Source organism: Saimiri boliviensis, chromosome Y (assembly GCF_048565385.1).
Source record: "Saimiri boliviensis isolate mSaiBol1 chromosome Y, mSaiBol1.pri, whole genome shotgun sequence".
In the NCBI taxonomy this organism is placed as follows: Eukaryota; Metazoa; Chordata; class Mammalia; order Primates; family Cebidae; genus Saimiri; species Saimiri boliviensis.
Window position 1 is genome coordinate 7,259,367 of NC_133471.1, and position 20,505 is coordinate 7,279,871.

The window sequence follows — 20,505 nt, forward strand, 5'->3', positions numbered from 1 at the left end:
TGATGTTATATCTTTCTGTTTGTTAGTTTTCCTTCTAACATTCTGGCTGTAGAACTGCTGAGGTCCATTCTGGGCCCTGCTTGCCTGGGGATTACCTGCAGCAACTGCAGAAGAGTAAGGGTTGCTACCAGTTTCTTCTATCTTTGTCCCAGAAGGATACCTGCCAAATGTCAGTCTGATCTCTCTTTTATGAGGTTACTCTTTGGATACACAGGGGTCAGAGACCTGCTTGAGAAGACTGTCTGTTCTTTATAGGTGCTCAAGTGCTGAGCCATGAGCCCTGTTGTTCAATCAGAGCTGCTGGGCATGTATGTTTAGGACTACTGCAGGAGAACTCATAAACTGTTTTTTGTTCCCATGTGCTTTGTCCCAGGGAGTTAGGGCTTTATTTATGAGTTTCTGTTGTGCTGCTGCCTTTTTATTCAGGGCTGCCCTGCCCAGTAAGGACACAACCTAGTCACTGTCTGCCTGAAAGGCTCTGCTGAGCTGCTGTGGGCTCTGCCCAGCTGCCATGTAAACTTCTCTGCAGTCCTGTTTATATGGATGTAGTTAGAACAGCCTCAGCAATGGTGGCCCACCTCTATATTGGTGAAATGTCTTTGTAATGGCAGGTTGCCTTGGCAATGTCGGCTTGCCATGACAATGGCAGGCTGCCTCAGCAATGGCAAACTAACTCCGTAGTGGTGGAATGCCTTGGTAATGGCAGATGCTCCTCCCCAACAGAGCTGTCCTATCTCAAGTTCAGCTGTGCTTGCTGTGAAACTCTCAATTTAGACATTTTCTGATTGCTGTTCTTTTGTAGGGGTGGGACCAGCCAAGCCTGATCACCTGGCTCCCTGACTTGGAGTTTTTTTTCTTTTTAATTGAATAGTCACCTCTCTCCCAGGTGTTCCAGTCACCTGTGGAAAAGGTGCCAGGATCTGTGTGATTTCCCATGGGACAACTCACTGAGCTGGCTTAAGCAGTGGTGCTGAGATTCATCGAGAATTTTTGCCCAGAAATCTCCTGGCCTGGCTCCCTGTTCAGTCCTCCTTTTAATCAGATAAATGGGTAATTTTTTGGGCCTCCAATTGCCAGCTAAAATGGCACCCGGACCAGTGTATTTTGTATGGAGAACCTCTGCGCCAGGGCGCCAGCAATGTAGCGGCACCAGTCAAAGCAGCTGTTCCAGCCAAAACAGCCTCACCGACCAAAACAACCACACTGGCCAAAACAGCATGTTGATCAAAACAGCCATACTGGCTACCCATGGGGCTTCTCCACCTGCTAATCTCCTGGTGCATGGGCAATAAAAATCCATCTGGAAATGCAGTGTCCATTCACTTTCTGCACTTTCACAGTTAGCTGCAATCCTGAGCTGTTCCTAAATGGCCATCTTGGATTTTATCTCAAAAATTTTTCTTAATTAAGAAGTCTTGTGCCTTATTAAAACAGCCATCATTTTAAGCCATTTTTAGTTGTCCAGGTATACAATTTTTATGCCAACCATCTGAAACTTAATTTCAAATTGACCACAGACCACTACAGTTCTGCTTTTATAGACTTGACGGTATAAGTGATTTAAATTAGGGTTGATATTTTATTTTTCCTCATCTAAATCTTAGCTTCCTGAAACAATAAAGTTTGATTTCATCAAGAAAATTTCTTGAGTTTAAGACATTTTCTAAAGAAACATCCCTACTATATTATGGTGTAACAGACAGTAAGTGACTAGAGGTAATGGTTATCAGTGATGGTAAATTCTGTTTCTCTTTATGAAATAATCTGCATACCTGTTGAGTGCCTCAGTGCTTTTTAAATGGACTGCTTACTATTGGGTTAACTACTTTATTCATGTTAAGAGTTCATTTGTGATTTGGCTGTTTCCTAGCTTTTGAAAGATACATGTGGAGAAATGCATTTAAAAAAAAAAAAAAAGGCACAAAACTATCAGAATGCTATCAAATTGGTAAATCAAGTATGACATAACAGTTGATTTTTAAAAATAATTTCCAAAAATTTCTATTGTGATTTTTTTTTTAAAAGAAAACTGGGAAAAGCTCTCTTCTGTATAGAATGGGTATTCCAAGACAGCTTAGTGCATGCTTTTCCTGTTGCATGACAAATTTAACTATTATTTCTGATGGCAGTAGAGATGTCACCAGAGGTCAGTGTTCTGGAAGAGAAAATGTCTAAAGCCTAATTTCACTTTTCTAATTCTGGTGGCTAATTAACAAAAAATTCTGTATATTTTACATAACTAGTCTATTTTTTTTTAATGTAAAGGGCAATTAAATTTTGCTGTGTGTAATTTTTGTTACCTAATGGTGAATCAGTATTTTGAATCAGTGTGAAGGGTTTCCTGTGGTTCTATTCAAGTGTTGTAATAAATATTTCTAGATATTAGTCAACACTTGTGTATATTTATTTTAAATATTCTATTTAGGTGCAAACAGTTGTGTATGTATTAAGAGTAATAAAATGAAATTATAGCTAATTCCCTCACCTCTTTACCACATATAAATTCTATATTTCTTTGTCCTCAATATGGTGTCACTTTTGAATAATGTGCAGAACCAGGATTTCACATATAAATTCTATATTTCTTTGTCCTCAGTATAGTGTCACTTTTGAATAATGTGCAGAATCAGGATTTCACATTGGTATGGAAATCAAATCTGCAAGTACTATTTGTTTTATTTCTGGCAAAAGTCTCTGCTGGTAAAAGTCTTTTTAGCCACTAGCACTTCTGTAGTTGTCACATAATATGATAACTTTTCTGACTGAGTTTCCAACAAATAAAATCCATCAAACTGTAAGATAAACAAGGCTTAAACTAGGGCAAGATAGAAACAAGAAGGGCCCATTTGTAGTTGGTTATTTTTCAAATCAGAGGTAAAAATGTCTATTGAAATATGTACTCAGGTGTACCAAAATAAAACCTAGTTCTAACATTTACCTCTAGAGTAGCAGAGCTAAATATGTTACTTAGGATTTTATTTTATAATCTGTTTAAACTCTTTATCTGCCAGCATAACTCTGCGTTTAGATTCTCTGCACCTGACTTTTCTTAGTGAGGCCTAGCCTTTGTCATTACTGACACATGGCCATTTCTAAATGAGGTGCTGACTCTGGATCATCCACCCTTCATTCATGCATGGCAGGAGAACAGTCGGCAGCTTGATAAGTGTGCTGTTGGTCACACTACTTAAGACTTTCTGATTAAGTACCATTTTTGCAATTATGTGAGTCACGTAAGTCAACAGAGAAAACTGTGCATAATGGATAGATAAAATCACAAGCAGCCTCTAAATTATCCATAGGAATTCTGTCACATTAGGGCCCTCTACAGTTAAATAAGGAGGTACTTTTATTGTAATCAAAGAAATTTTATAACTGGAAAAGAGTTTCACTTGACTATTTTCTTTTTGGTTCAGAAACTACAGTACCATATAGAATGATGGAAAATCACCACCACCACTACCACCACCACCAAAACAACAACAACAACAACACAGTGGATATTTTTTTTTTCATTCTGCCTGTAAAAATTGATTTTTAAGAGCTAAAAATAAAATCAGTTATAGAGGAGGAAACCTATATTTAAAAACAAATGAAATATTTTAATCTCATTCATGAAATATGAGGAACAAAAGCCCCACAATAAAGATACTATCTCAGTATGTTTCTGCTGCTGTAACAAAATACCTTAGATTTTATAACTTATAAAAACCAGAAATGTATTTCTTAGAGTTTTAGAGACTAAAAAGTCAAGATTAAACCACTGTCAGATTTCGTATCTAATGAAAAAGCTACAATTATTTGTCAAAAGAGTAATACACTTTAAAGACTTAAGATTTCATTTAAATTTTGATTTTTCTATGTTTTTCACCTTTTTTTTTTTTCAATGAAGAAAGCCTGGCATCTGCTTACATGATGGCATCTGTTGCTGTGTTCTCTGCAGAAGACTAATATAGTGACCTCAAATGATGGAAGGACAAAAGGGCCTAATTATTATTGTTGAGCCTTTTTCTAAGTTTGTTAATGCTACTCTTTATCACCTCCAACATTCCCCAATTTTTAAATCTCTCACAATGCCAGGCTTAAATGCAAACATGAATTCTAGAAGGACACATATATTCAAGCTACAGCCATCAAATATAAAGACCAGAGGCAATACTTAACTGTTTTCAATACCTAAAAAATTATGTGTTTTTTTATGTTAAGGGAGAAAAACATATGGGAAAACAACACATTCCTCTGGAGAGAAGAAAAGCATAGCTTTGTCTTCCAAAATGTAGGTCTGGAGATTACCAATGAGATAGGTTATACTAATTTAAAATTTTAAGACAAAAATAAGAAGGTTAAAAAAGCCCAGGTAGTTTTATTGTAATCGATGGGAAATTCTATGACTGGAGAAGGGTTTCACATTACTAGATTATTTTTGGTTTATACACTACATTACCACATAAAATTATGAAAAAAAGTAAATAACAGAGTAGAGTACACACACATTTACCAAGCACATAAAAATAAATCATAGGATATGCATTGAACACCATAAAATTTCATACTTTTACAAAATAGTAATGTCAGTACTAATGTAACGTACTTGTTATTTGATGGTAAATCTTTTCTTTCTTGTTCTTAAAACAATAAACTCTCCCAGTCTTTGGTAACTTTAACAAACTGACACCTTCTAAAACTTTTACTTTAAGCACAAATCTGTAATTTTTTTGTAGAAAGAGTGATACACTTCAAAGATGTAAAGTTCCATCTGAAATTTTGACCGTTTTTTAAAAAATGTTTTCAACATATTTTTTTCAATGGAGAATAAAGATATTTGTTCCAAGCAGTTAAAATAAACCACCACCAACAAAAACAAAAGCCCTGGGTGTCCCCAATCCACAGATTTCCCTGCCCGTGGGCTGTGGAAACTTATCTCAGGATTCCTGGTCTTACTCAGGCTGAATGATAGCTATGTATTTCTCTAAAGAATTTTCACTTGAAGAAAATTTGTCTTCATTTCTTGATTATTCATTCCTCATTCACTGTTTATTTCTAATTCATTTTCCATTTCAATCTTCCATGATTCTTCTATCATCTGTTATAAGACAGATGGACACCAAAGCAGAAAATATACAAATCTATTTGTAAAACATTTTAAATATTTAAAAATTCATTAATATAATCTAGAATATTCAATTATAACTTTTATGCCAATGAACTAATTTTGAAAAGTGAAGTCAAGAAAATTTGAACAGGGCAAAGCCTACAGTAAGTCAGCAAGGCCTCTGCAGAAAGACTATATCACTAAACTCTCTTTTACCTGTGCAGGGAATCTCTGAAAACAGGTGACAGCCTGTCAGGAAATTATAAATAAAGCTCTCATCTTCCTGGGACAGACAACTTGGGAAGAGGAGCAACTGTGGGTACAGATTTAGCAGACTTATGCATTCCTGTCTGGCAGCACTGAAGAAACCATTGGGATTTTTCAGCACAGTGTTTAAATATTGGTAAGAGCCAAACTGCCTCCTCAGCTGGCTTTCTGACCCCTGTGTGTCCTGATTGGGAGATACCTGCCAGGAGGGGCTGACAGACAACTCATACAGGAGAGCTTAGATTGACATCTGACAGGTACTCTCCTGGAATGAAGATATGAGAAAAAAGAACAGGCAGCAACCTTTGCTGTTTTGATGCACCAGCTGGTGATTCCCAAGCAATCAGGGTCTGGAGTGGACCTCCAGCAAACCAGCAGCAAAAGAGCCTGACGGCTACAAGGAAAACTATCAAACAGAAATAAATAGTTTTACCATCAACAGAAAAGGTATCCACTCAGGGACCCCATACAAAAGTCACTAACTTCAAAGATCAATGGTAGATAAGTCCATGAACATAGAAAGAAACCAGAGCAAAAAAAATAAAAATTCTAAAAACAGAACACCTATTTTTCTCCAAGGTACTGCAACTTCTCACAAGTAAGAGAATAAAACTGGAAAGATAATTAGTTTAATGAATGGATAGAAACAGCCTTCAGAAATTGTTTAATAACTAACATCTCTGAGCTAAAGTAGTATGTTCTAACTGAAAGTAAGGATGCTAACAACCTTAAATGAAGTTTAAACAAAATGCCAACTAGAATAACCAGTGTAGAGAAGAAGATATGTTACCTGATGAAACTCAAAAGAACAGAATGAGAACTTCATGAAGCATACACAAGTTTTAATAGCCAAGTCAATCAAGCATAAAAATGGATATCAGAGATTGAATATCAACTTAATGATATAAAGCAAGAATGCCAGATTAGAAAAATAAGAGAGAAAGTAAGTGAACAAAGCCTCCAGGAATATGGTATTCTGTAAACAGACCAAATCTACCTTTGATCGGTGTACCCAAAAGTGACAAGGATAATTAAACCAACATGAAAAATACTCTTCAGGGAATTATCCAGGAGAGCTTCCCCAACCTAGAAAGGCAGGCCAACATTCAAATCCAGGAAATACAGAGAACAGCACAGTGATGCCTCTTGAGAAGAGCAACCCCAAGACCTATAATCATCAGATTCAACAGTGTTGAATTGAAGAAAAAAATGCTAAAGGTAGCCAGGGACTAAGGTTGAATTACCCATACAGAAAAGCCCCTCAGACTCGCTGAGAATCTCTTGCCAGAAACCCTACAATCCAGAATAAAGTGAGGGCCAATATTTAACATTCTTAAAGAAATTAATTTTTAACACAGAATTTTATATCCAGCCAAACTAAGCTTTATAAGAGAAGGAGAAGTAAAATCCTTTATGAAAAAGCAACTGCTAAGAGATTTCCTCACCACCAGGCCAGCTTTATAAGAGCTCCAGAAAAGAGAACCAAACATGGAAAGGAACAACCAGTATCAGCCATTGCAAAAATAAATAAATAAATAAATAAATAAATAAATAAATAAATAAATATCCAAATTTTAGAGATCATCAACACGATGAAGAAACTGCCATCAGCTAATGAGCCAGCCAGCATCATATTAATAGGATCAAATTTACACATAACAATATTAACCTTTAATGTAAATGTGTTAAATGATCCAATTAGAATACAAAGACTGACAAATTGAATAAAGAATCAATAGCCCTCAGTGTGCTGCCTTCAGGAGCTCAGGTGATACATCTCATAATTAAAGACACACATAGGCCCCAAATAAAGGAATGAAGAAAGATTTACCAAGTAAATGAAAAGAAAAACAAAGAAACAAACAAAAATTTAAAAAAGGTTGCAATTCTAGTCTCTGATGAAAACAGACTTTATACTAACAAAGATCCAAAGAGACAGAAAGGGTATTACATAATTGTAGAAGGATCAGTACAGCAAGAAAAGCTAACCATCGAAAATATATTTGCACCCAATACAGATGCTTCCCAATACATAAAACAAGTTATTAAAGACTACAAAGAGATGTAGACTTCCACACAGTAATAATGGGAGACCTTAACACTTCACTGTCAGTAATAGACAATCAGTGAGATGAAAAAGAACAAGAATATGGAGGATTTTAACACAGATCTGAAGCAAGCAGACCTGATAGACATTTACAGGACTCTCCATCTCAAATCCAGAGAATATGCATTCTTCTTAGCACTAGCTGCACTTTTTCTAAAATTGACCACATAATTACAAGTAAAACTCTTCTTAACAAATGCAAAATAACAGAAATTATAACAGCCTCTCAGAACACAGTGGAATCAAATTAGAATGTAGCATTTAAAAACTTACTCAGAATTTCATAAATACATGGAAACATAACATTGCTCCAAAATGACTACTGGATAAATAATAATATAAAAGTAGAAATAAAGTGGTTGTTCATCAAAACTAATGAGAATGTAGACACAACATTCCAGAATTTATGGGACATATTTAAAGCAGTGACTAGAGGAAAATATATAGCACTAAGTGCCTAAGTGAAAGAAGAAAAGACCTAAAGTTGACAATTTTATGTCACAATTAAATAACTAGAGGAGGAATAACAAACTAATTCAAAAACTAGCATAAAATAAAAAATAATTAGAAACACAGCATAACCAATTAAAAAAAAAAAAACCCTTCAAAAAACGAATGATTCCAGGAGTTGATAATTTTTTGAAAACATCAACTAAATAGACCACTAGTCATACTAAAAAAGATGAAAAGGGAATATAATCAAACAGATGGAATAAAAAATGATAAAGAGAATATCATCACTGATTTCACAGTAATCCAAACTACCATCAGAGAATAAACACCTCTACGCAAATAAACCGAAAATTCTAGAAACAAAATGGATAAATTCTTTGACATTAACACTCCCCAAAGACTAAACCAGGAAGAAGTTGAATTCTTCAACTGACCAATAATGAGGTCTGGAGTTGAGGCAGCAATTGATAGCTTACCAACCAACCAAAAAAAAAAAAAAAAAAGTGCAAAACTCAATGAGTTCACAGTCAAATTCTAATGAAGCTGCAAAGAGGAGTTGAGAGTTGGTACCATTCATTCTGAAACTATTTCAAGCAATACAAAAAGAAGGAATCCTTCCTAACTCATTTTATGAGACAAATATCATTCTGACACTAAAACCTGGCACAGGCACAACTAAAACAAAAATGCAGGCCATTATCCATGATTAATTGATGTGAAAATTTCCAATAAAATACAGGAAAACCAAATTCAACAGCACACTAAAAATTTATTTATCACAATCAAATAGGCTTCATCCTTGGAATGTGATTCTGGTTCTATATATGTAAATAAATATGCATAATCTGTTACATAATTAGAAAAAACATCATTATCTCAGTAGACTCAGAGAAGGCCTTTGACAAAATTCAGCAGTCCTTTATGCTAGTAACTTTCAATAAACTAGGTACACATCTCTAAATAATAAGAGGTGTATTTATGACAAGCTCACAGCAGATATCATACTGAATGGGCAAAGTCTGGAAATACGTTCTTTGTAATTCATCACAAGACAAAAATTTCCTCTTTCAACACTCTTATTCAACATGATATTGAAAGTTCTGGCCAGGGCAATCAATCAAGAAAAAAAAATAATTAAGTCCATTCAAATAGAAAAAAAGAAAATCAAATTATCTCTATTTGCAGATGAAATTATTGTATGTAAAAGACCCCATCATCTCAGTCCAAAATCTCCTTAAGGTGATAAGCAACTTCTAGGAAGTCTCAGGATACAAAATCAATGTTCCAAAACCACAAGCATTTCTATACATCAATAGAGACAAACAGAGCCAAATTATGAGTAAACTCACATTCATCATTGCTACAAAGAGAATAAAATACCTAGGAATACAACTAACAAGGGATGTGAAGGACCTCAAGAAGAACTACAAACCACTGCTCAAGGAAATAAGAGTGGACACAAAGAGATGAAAAAATATTCCATGCTCATGGTTAGGAATAATCAATATCTTTAAAATGGCTATCTAGCCCAAAGTAAATTATAGATTCAATGCTATCACCATCATGCTACCAGTGACTCTTCATAGAATCCAAATAATAATAATAATAATAATAATAATAATAATAATAAAATGAAATAAAATAAATAAATAAACTATAAACTTCATAAGGAGACCCCAGGAAAGATCACACATAGCCAACACAGTCCTAAGGGTCGGGGGAAACCTAGAGGTTTCACTCTACCTGGCTTCAAACAATACTACAAGGCTACAGTAATCAAAACAGCATAGTCCTGGTACTAAAACAGATATATAAACCAACAGACAACAACAGAGTTCTCAAAAGCAATGTCACACATGTACAAACATATGATGATTGACAAACCTGACAAAAATAAGCAATGAGAAAAGGGTTACCTATTTAATAAATGGTGTTGAGAAAACTGGAAAGCAATATGCAGAAAGCTGAAACTGGATCTTCTTCTTACACCTTAGGTAGACATTAACTCAAGGTGAAGTAAAGATTGAAAGGTAAGACCTAACATGAAAAAACTTTAGAACAAAACCTAGGCAATACCATTCAGGACATAGGCATGGGTGAGGACTTCATGAAACACCAAAAGCAATGACAACAAAAGTGAAAATTGATAAATAGCATCTAATTAAACATAAGAAATTTTTCACAGTGAAAGAAATTCTCATTAGAGTGAACCAGTAACCAACAGAATGGGAAAAAGAATTACAATATACTTATATGAAAAAGGGCAAATATCCAGAATCTACAAGGGACTGTAAAAATTTTACAAAAAAAAAAAAAAAAGTCCAAAAGTGAGGGAAGGATATGAAGAGACAGTTCTCAAAAGAAGACATTTATGTAGCCAACAATCATATGCACGAAAGCTCATCAGTGGTTATTTGAGAAATGCAAACCAAATGCAAATCATCAGTGGTTATTTGAGAAATGCAAATGGTTTTGATTTGCATAACCACATTTACATACCATTTATGACAGTTAGAATGGTAATCCTTAAAAAATCTAGAGACAGCACATGCTGGAGGGGATGTGGAGAAGTAAGAATGCTTTACACTGCTGGTGAGAGTATAAATTAATTCTAACACTGTGGAAGAAATTGTGGTGATTTTTTTTAGGATCTAGAACTACAAATACCATTTGACCCACGAATTTCATTACCGAGTTTATAACCAAAGGATTATACATTATACTATTATTTTTTCTTTTTTTATTGCATTTTAGGTTTTTGTGTACATATGAAGAACATGTAAGATTGTTGCATAGGTACACACATGGCAGTGTGGCTCACTGCCTTCCTTTGATCACCTATATCTTGCATTTCTCCCATGTTATCCCTCCCCAGTTCCTCGCCCCCTGCAGTCCCTCCCCTATTTCCGCCCTATGGACTCCAGTGTGTGATGCTCGCCTCCCAGTGTCCATGTGTTCTCATTGTTCAACACCCACCTGTGAGTGAGTACAAGCAGTGTTTGATTTTTTGTTCTTGTGTCAGTTTGCTGAGAATGATGGTTTCCAGGTTCATCCGTGTCCCTACAGAGAACCTGAATTCATCATTTTTTACGGCTGCATAATATTCCATGGTGGTTATTGCAGCACTGTTCATAGTAGCAACAACTTGAAACCAACCCAAATGTCCACTAACAATAGACTGGATAAAGGAAATGACACACATATACACCGTGGAATAATATGCAGCTACTAAAAAGAATGAACTTATTTCTTTTGCTGGAACTTGTATAAAGCTGGAAACCATCATTCTCAGCAAACTGCCACAAGAACAGAAAACCAAACACCACATGTTTTTACTCATAAGTGGGTGTTGAACAATGAGAACATGTGGACACAGGGAGGGGAATATCACACACCGGGTCTTGTTGTTGGGTGAGGGTGCTAGGGATGGAATAGCAGCAGGTTTGGACGGCCAGGAGAGGGGTATCCATAGGAGAAATATCTAATGTAGATAACAAGGGGATGGATGCAGCAAATCACCATGGCACATGCATGCTGATGTAACAAACTTGCACATGTACCCCAGAACTTAAAATATAATAATGATTATGATAATAATAACAATAATAAGGTAAGGAAGCTTTGTCATTATTTATTTTATTCATATGGTATTTGAGATCCAACTGAATTTCCACCCCCTCCTTATGCTGAAAGTGAAAAGTAGCCACTCCAGAACCTTACTCGCACAATGTCTTGCACCTGCTTCAAGAAAACCTCCATATCCTTGTTTCTTCCACTTCTATTCCTTCCTGGGAAGACACATAATTTAATAAATTGTTTGAGATGGAGGTGTAATTAAACTTTTGACATGCCAGAAACGTTGACCCAGTTTCTGGCATGTCAAAAGTTTAATTAAACCTCAATCCCAGAGACAAGTAGACTAAAATTTCGCCTCCACTTATAACCCATAAACTATTTTTTCTTTAATCTAAGCTATGCTAATCAGCAGAAAAATTCGTAGGCTCACCAGTGTACTCTGAAATCTTCTGCTGTGCCTTTCTCTAAAATTTCTTCTCTTCTACTTGTAAAAGTGACTCAGTCCCCTAAAGTCAACAGGAATCAGCAAAATCAAACCTGTCAGAACGAATTGCCCCTTTCAAAAATTGTATAAGTTTCTGAGTACCATGACTAAAATCAATACATTTCTAACAGAATTTGGATATGTTTTGAAATGATGATGTTCCTCCAATGTTTGGGAGGCACTAAGAGGTGGATTTACTTGAGAAAATTCCTTTCAGATTTGAGGACTAAATTCTTTAGTCTCAGAAGAAAAGGACCTGGCTGTTGGCTCATCCCTGGAACAAACTCAAAGCTGCCACAGTTCTCTTCTTGTATCTCTCTGCTCCCAGCAAAAAAAGTGAATACTCTGGAAGATAAAACAAATAAGAAAGTGGGTCAGAAAAGTGAAATCTGATGTTCAGTTTTCACACAGTGCTAAATAAATTCAGTGTCATAACTTTTTGAAAGGCAAACTGAGAAGTTTTTCTGTCCTAATTCCTTAAGAGAGGAAGTAAGCAAATAGATAGAAAAAAGAATAATATTTCAATGTTACAATTATATAAAATATATATAATTAACTCCATGTATATATATATATATATATATATATATATATATATATATACATGGAGTTAATTATATATATATATAATTATATATATTAATTATATATATTAATTATATATATATATAATTTTTATATATATATTTATATATATATATTTATATATATTTATATATTTATATTTATATATTTATATTATATTATATTTATATATATATTATATTATATATTTATATTATATTATATATTATATATTATATTTATATTTTATATTTATATATATATTATATATTATATTATATATTTATATATATTATATTATATATTTATATATATATAAATATATATATATAATATATATATTTATATATTATATTTATATATATTATATATTATATTATATATTTATATATATTATATTATATATTTATATATATATATATAATTATATATATATATATGCAGTTAACTATTATTTCAGTGTTTAACCATGATTTCTCAAGATGATAAGACCCTCATGGAATAGTTTTTGCAGAAGAAACTTGGGAAAATATCCAACCACTATGTCAGACACTGAAGAGTAAATGAAAGCACTCTTTTAAGCAACCTGCCTCAGCAGCTTAAATGAGAAGACTTTTCCTGAAGTGTGTCCTTTCCTCAGCACTGTCTTTACATGTTCACATGGGAATTACTTCAGAAATGTCATTAACAACATAATGGCATGATAACCCTCAAACCAAGACTTTGACTAATTTCCACCAAAAAAAGACCTTCACCAATACATGAAATAATTCACAGAGCACAGTGACTGGTATTTAGTATGAAACCCTGATGAATTTTAGTTAAAATAAAGAACTTACTTGGGTGTTGATGTGAGATGGGCACAGCAGCTGCATCAGTGTCCATATGAGGCATATCTCTGGTGGGGGAGAGCCCATACATTTCAAGCTGCCTTGGCACATTTTCTGCATCTGCATGAGGTACAAACTATTTTCCCATGGGTGCTTCCTTAACAATAACAGCAAGACAAAGGAGGGCAGTGCTATGTAAGGGCAATTGGCTGGAGCATGGGAACTGCAGCCAAGGTAACTCTGTGCACCTTTTTCTAACAGGATTCTATGAAGTTCCCAACCTGCCCATTTCCCAATGTATTTGCTTGTCAGAGTGTTCTTGACTTGGAAGAATTAACTGTTTATAAAATTGGGTTTACCAACAGAAAAAACTACCTCACGACAATGAAGAATTTAACTGGTTTCCTGATAATTATTTAAATTTTATTGAACTATCAGTGATTCAAAACAAAAACATTAACAAATACTCACAAAATTTACTATAAGACCTCTCATTTAATATTTCAAAATATACACTTCCAGATTTGAAGACATAGAGATGATAGTTTCTACATATTAATTTATGCTTATAATGTAAATACAAAGTGAGACAATCTAAGGCAGGGCCATAGCCATGACATTCATTCTGGACTAATATTTGTTTATCTCTACCCTTTCACTAAAAATTAGTTTTTCTAAATCTGAGAAAATCAACAAAATAGTAAATTTTTAAAAAAATAGCATTCGTGTATTCCAAATACATATACTTAAAAATAACTTATTTAAAATCTGATGAGTTAATAATTTATTTATTACCTTAGCTTAAATACTGAAATTATTAGTGATATTGAAAAATTTAAAAGTAAAAGGACACACTTATGAAAATTTTCATGACAGAAAAATGAGGTAATATAGCTGTACTGGTAATTGTATCACAGAATGAAAATGTCCCAATTTTTAACTGCTTTTCTTTTTATACCAATGGATATGTTGACTATAAAACAGCTTTCTAGAGTTTTAACTTAGAAAAGTTGTATTTAATGTTGGAACTTGCATTCAAAAGATGATTCAAATTTTTCATTATTATTATAGCTAGCTTGTTCACATCTGAAAAGTTACTTTTGTCTTGAAGTTCAGTTTGTGTCTAGTAAAGACTAGATTAAAAGAATATAACTCATGAATACATTTTAATAATGAAAAACCCCAAGAGCATTTGATGAAAAATAGGATTTTGTTACTGAATAAAATGCTCTACAATATTATTTTTCTCTTTGTCTTTTAAATAATAGTTTCACCTCACCTCTACCATGAGGACCCATTGTTCTCAGCAGTTAACACCTGTTTACTGGAAGCAGAAAATCAAACACTGCATGTTCTCACTCATAGGCGGGTGTTGAACAATGAGAACACATGGACACAGGGAGGGGAGCACTATACACTGGAGTCTGTTGGAGGGAAATAGGGGAGGAGAGTTGTGGGAGAGTTGAGGGGAATGGCATAGGGAGAAATGCCAGATATGGGTGAGGGGGAGGAAGACAGCAAATTACACTGCCACATGTGTACCTATGCAACAATCTTGCATGTTCTTCACATGTACCCCAAAACCTAAAATGCAATTAGAAAATTAAAAAATACCTGTTTATTCAATTATTCCTTGTAACTATATCATGTTGTGAAGAAGCTACTACAGTTCTTAACAAAAACTGGCATTGGACTTTGAATGCTATTTCTAGGAATTTAGATCATTAAGAATCACAAAACATTTCCAAAAAAGTCTGCATACTATTAACATGAATAACTTGAGAATGTAATAGCACCATCCTGAGTGAGCTAAGTTCCCTGTGTTAACATGTGTGTTAACATATCTTCCCTTTTGACTTCTAAGCTCATGACTGGCACTTGTGGCAGAGAATGATGTATTACCATGGAGCTGCCAAGGCTCGAGTCCAGAGCCACAGAGTCAGTTCTGTGTGCTCTGGGGCCCTGATATGGGTAGGAGTCTGCTCATGACTCAAATCATGGTCTGGCAGAACCACTGGCCTAATTTCTAAAAGCAGCCAATCCTTCCTGTTTCAACAATCATACTCCAGAGCCAGCCTCAACCTCTGAAATTATTTCCATAATATGCAAGTGAGGATGCCAAGCAAGGTGGCTCACATCTGGAATCTCAGCACTTTGGGAGAACAAGGTTATAAATTAACTGAGGTCAGGACTTTCATATCAGCCTAGCCAACATAGTGAAATCCTGTTTCTACTAAAAATCCAAAAATTATCTGGGTGTGGTGGTGCATTCCCATGGTTCCAGCTACTCAGGAGAGATGCTTGAACTCAGGAGGAAGGGGTTCCACTGAGCGGAGATCATGCCACTGCATTCTAGCCTGGGTGACAGGGTAAGACTCTGTGTCCAGGCACCAAATAAAAATAACGATATTTTTAAATATTTCAATGTCAATATATTTTGAAGGACTTTAGAATGATGACAAAACAAATGTTCCAACTTTAGAAATAACCCATTTCTCTGATTTCACAGATTGTATACATTTGTTTTTTATTTTAATAAATCAAGTTGATTCACATAAATATGTAGTTGCTTATTAATACCATATTTCATGGTCTATATATTCAGTTTAGCAAATAAGTATTATCCACTTATTTGCTAAAAGCCATCTTTTTCCCTCCAGTTAATTTAGATGATTCTCAAAAATAGCACATTATTTTACAGTCTGATTGCAAATTCTATAATGCCACATTGTCTGCAACAATTATCTCAAAGAAAAAAACAATATCAATAAACAAGTGAAGACTGACATGGTAACATGATTCAGCTGAATCCAATCAGATCTTTGCACTTACCCTGCCTTCTGTACTGGAGGGCTGGATGAAAAATTTGGAAGAAGAGAATGTGCCTTGACTCAGTGGGTGATGGCTGGTCCATTCTGTCAGGACAAGGACTTGGGGAAGCAATGTGTGATCTGCCTGTACCTAATGGGCAGGGAGTCAAGGCAAGAATATTACCAATTTCATGAATATACCAGTATGTTTTCTAAAGAGCTCTATTAGTTTGAAAAGAAATTGTTATCTTTGCAAACACCCAACAATGATGCATAAGAGTCACAAAACTAATCATTCAAGCACCTAATTTTAATCTCAGTTGCAATAATAAAATGCATGAAACCAACAGGCAGCAAAGAAAAGGCAAATATCAGTCCATAAACACCTCTATGTGCCAAGGAAACACACCTTGCCACTCTGTCGTGCTGATCCTCAGAGCAATCCTGTGTCATGGGCAGAGGTTGAGGGGTAGCTATCCAATTCCAAAGCACCACATAACCCTTTGTGGAGGTGGCTTACCTTCAGGATACATTTAGCTTTCCAGGTGTCTTTTTGCTATTGGGAAGGGTGTAGAGGAGAGATATCTGGAAAAAAATGTCCCTGTACAGCCTTCATATTGCACTGCCTGTCAGTGATTTCAAGATGTCATTCTTTCTTTTTTAAGTGTGCCCACTTGAGACTGCTCAGAAACAAATCTGTCTTCTGCAAAAATATGTCTTTCTGGGAAACTGGAAGTACTGTATGTAAAAGCTCCCAGCAAATGCAAATGGTGGATTCTTAGCTGGTAGTGAGTTTTGGCAGAGGTTTTAATGACTCTGACTGCACATTCTGAAGCACTTCTTTAAGTGTTCAGACTCTTGCTCAAGTTCTTTGACCCTTGCCTTAGTACTGGCTACAAACTCAAAGTCAGAATCAGAAGAACTACCCTGTCTCTTCCATTTGGATAATTTGGGATCCTTGATGCTACCACCACTGCAAGGCACCATGTTGCCCCTAATTATTCCACTGACTGAACTATCAATCAGAGACTGCATTGGATTTTAGTACACTTCAATCTCAAGACTGCAGAGCACAAAAAGCTAATTTCAGAAATACGTGGACAAGCCAGAGAAGCAAATTTATATGGTTTAGAATGTGTGTGTGTGTGTGTGTGTGTGTGTGTGTGTGTGTGTGAATTGAAGAGAATAATAATCAAATTTGCACATTAAACAGTTTTTGGATCTCTAGTAATAATAATTTCTAAAATTTATTGACAGCTTAATGTACTAAATACATCTTTATATGTCTCTTCTAACATGGTATAATTACAGAATCCATTATGTATAATTTTCATATTCACAAAGCTGAAGGAACAAAACTTAATATAACTTATTTGAGGAAAAAGCCTAACCATACTTGAACTCATTTAGTTGAAAAGTTTGACCTGAACTGATGCTAACACATTTGTTATCTTTAACACATTGTGAATATTCATACAGTTGACTATAAAATAATTGATGTGTTTAATTACAAGAGACTGTTCAGAACTATTCCAGAATCCACAGCACAGAGATTAAGTTTCAGACAAGGAAGTGAAGGCCTGCATTCACAACATCACTGTGGTAAGGAAACTCTCATTGCTCCCATTTTACAGGTGTGGGACTACAGTTTACTGAGTCTGGGTCACACAGTTAGCAGGTCCAAGAACTATGGGGCTTTTCTAATGCAAAGCCAGTGTGTGTCCCTCAGTCTCCTACAATGCCTCCCTACAAAGCTATAAGAAAGAACGTTGTCTTCAGCAATGCATTCACATGAAAGCCTCATAGCTTTCTCATTTCTATCCTCATTCAACTATTTTTTATTAAAGTGAGAATTCTATGATGTCAGATGTGTGAAGTTACACAAACAGAAATGAAAGAAAATGAGAAACAGAAAAAGTGACAATCAATAAATAGATAAAAATAGGTAGTGTGCTGGTAGAAGAGAGCAAGGGGCTGGTGAAGAAAGAGTAGAAATGGAAACAAGGAAGGCTCAGAACAAGTATGAAAAACCAGTTGAAATGACAACACATACACAGTGTCTTTGAGCTCAAAATCAAATGAAGAAAAAATCATCTAAGCTTCAGTGACCTTGCTATCTTCAAAAGCATCTAAGCTTCAATAACCTTCCTATCTCACATAGCAATAGAAGGCTTCGGTCTGAGCATTTGTATGACCACATTGTATGAATGTGTTTACTGGAAAGATGTATTTCTGAAAGACTTTTCTGTATGGGGATGACTGGAAGTAACTTAACTATGTATTGAAGCAGCTGCGAACCACATAAATATTTTTCACTAGATCTTAAATGTAGCCCTAAATAGATTCTAAAAATGCCATGGCAACATCAATATTACTTTGCCTGAGGAGACAGGCAATGGGAGGATATTCACAGTGTAAAAGAGGCAGAGGTCATCCTAACATAACATATCTTCATTTGGTAAATTTAACAAAAGCATGGGATTATTTGAATGTTATCTTGGAAAGGCCCTGGGTAACTGAGAGATCTCAAACCTTAAGCACTGGCTACTGTAGATACATCACAGCTATCTCTATTTCCACTTCAAGATAATTTTTCAAAGCCTCATTTATTAACACATATTCTGATACTGGAATTATTGTGTGAAAATTTCTATATTTTATTATAAATATTTATACTGTGAGTGTAGGAACTACACATGAATTGAAATATATATTTAAATCACATATTTGTGATTTATTCAAAATACTGAATATTTAAAAGCAGGATAATTGAATTCTGGTGTTATTAGGAAAGACATGAAGTAATAGCTCTCTTTTTAAAAAATACCTCTTTCTTTTTTGCCCTAGAAAGGCAGAGGAAAGAAAGAAGAAAAAAGTTAGAGACTTTTTTGAGAGGAGGTTGACTTCAGAATAAATTACATAGTGGAGTCATTTATAGTTAGAAATTATACCCAAAGAAAACTGTCATTGGCTTTCAGATGCAAAGTTTGAGAGAAAAATGTTAATAAAAACGTAATGGTTATAATGGCAAAAAAAAAAAAAAAAAAAAAAAAAAAAAGAAAAAAGACAAATCATTCTCTGATTCTGAGGAACAAATAAAAAAGAAAATTCTAAGATAAATGTAGGACTTCTATGCTACCAATTTGCCTTTCCCATGTGGGACATGAGGCTCTCTCAAGCCATGGGTTACCTATAGAGCAAGTCATTTTTGCTGATGATCTGTATGGTATTACCAAAATGAATAGAGAGTTTTACTTCTAACATGACACACATTTCTGTGGCTTCTCCCCTACACAATAATTACTTAGTATTTAATACATTATGATCATTACATTTTCATAAGCCTCATAAGCTTTATACACATGAGTATTTATGAGTTAAACAATGTCTCTAACTTATCTGAGTGTGCAATTTTAAAATGACAACTTGAATAGTTAACCCTTTAAGAAAGCTTAACAATCTAATACCTCGGTCCTCAGCCATGCGGAATGCTCGATCTGAAATGATTCAGAACAGAAAAAGAAATCAATGTTAAAAAAAATCACAAAAGAAAAATTTCTCTTATCATGTTTGCACTCAAACAAGAACTAAAAAGTTGCTTAAAAAGGAAAAGTTCTCTTATCATCTTTGGACTAATTTTGTTCCATTTAATTCCATGAAGATTTATGCCAGTCAATAACAGGGTCCCTATTTTAAAAACAACAAACAGAACACACAAACAAGTGTTTTTACCATGTTTCAGTCAGATTAAAGAATTTTAGGATGGGCAGGCAGGCAGAAGACATAATGAATGTTTGTAATACTCCTCAGGGTGAGAATCAAGAGATGAAAGTGGGTACAATCAGTCACTATGAAGATTTTATGTTTACGAGTATTTGCTTTCTTTTCCATTTTACTACTATTATGAATATAGGGTCATATTATCACTGAAAAATTTTATCAGATTAGTAAGAGTATCTTTAGCATATTTGAGGGAGTAACATTTGATATTAAAATAAATCTGATTTACAGTGGTTTATCTTGTGCCAAGTTTACGTATTGACAAAGTGTACTTGTATCATACTAGAACTGACAAAGATCAGTACTCATGTCATCTTGCAGTGATTTTTGCAAACCTTGCCTGTGGATTTCAAACGCCTCATGCTCAGCTACTATATAATATTCTACTTTCTGTAGTTCTGTCTGAAAGACTGCAATTTGAGGAGCTTGCTGAGTAAGGCCTAATAAGCTAAACAATAATTCTAGTAATTTTCACCCTTAGGTTTTCTTATTTCATTTAACAAATACAGTTAAAGAGGTTTTAAAGGTTATTCCTTTTCTTT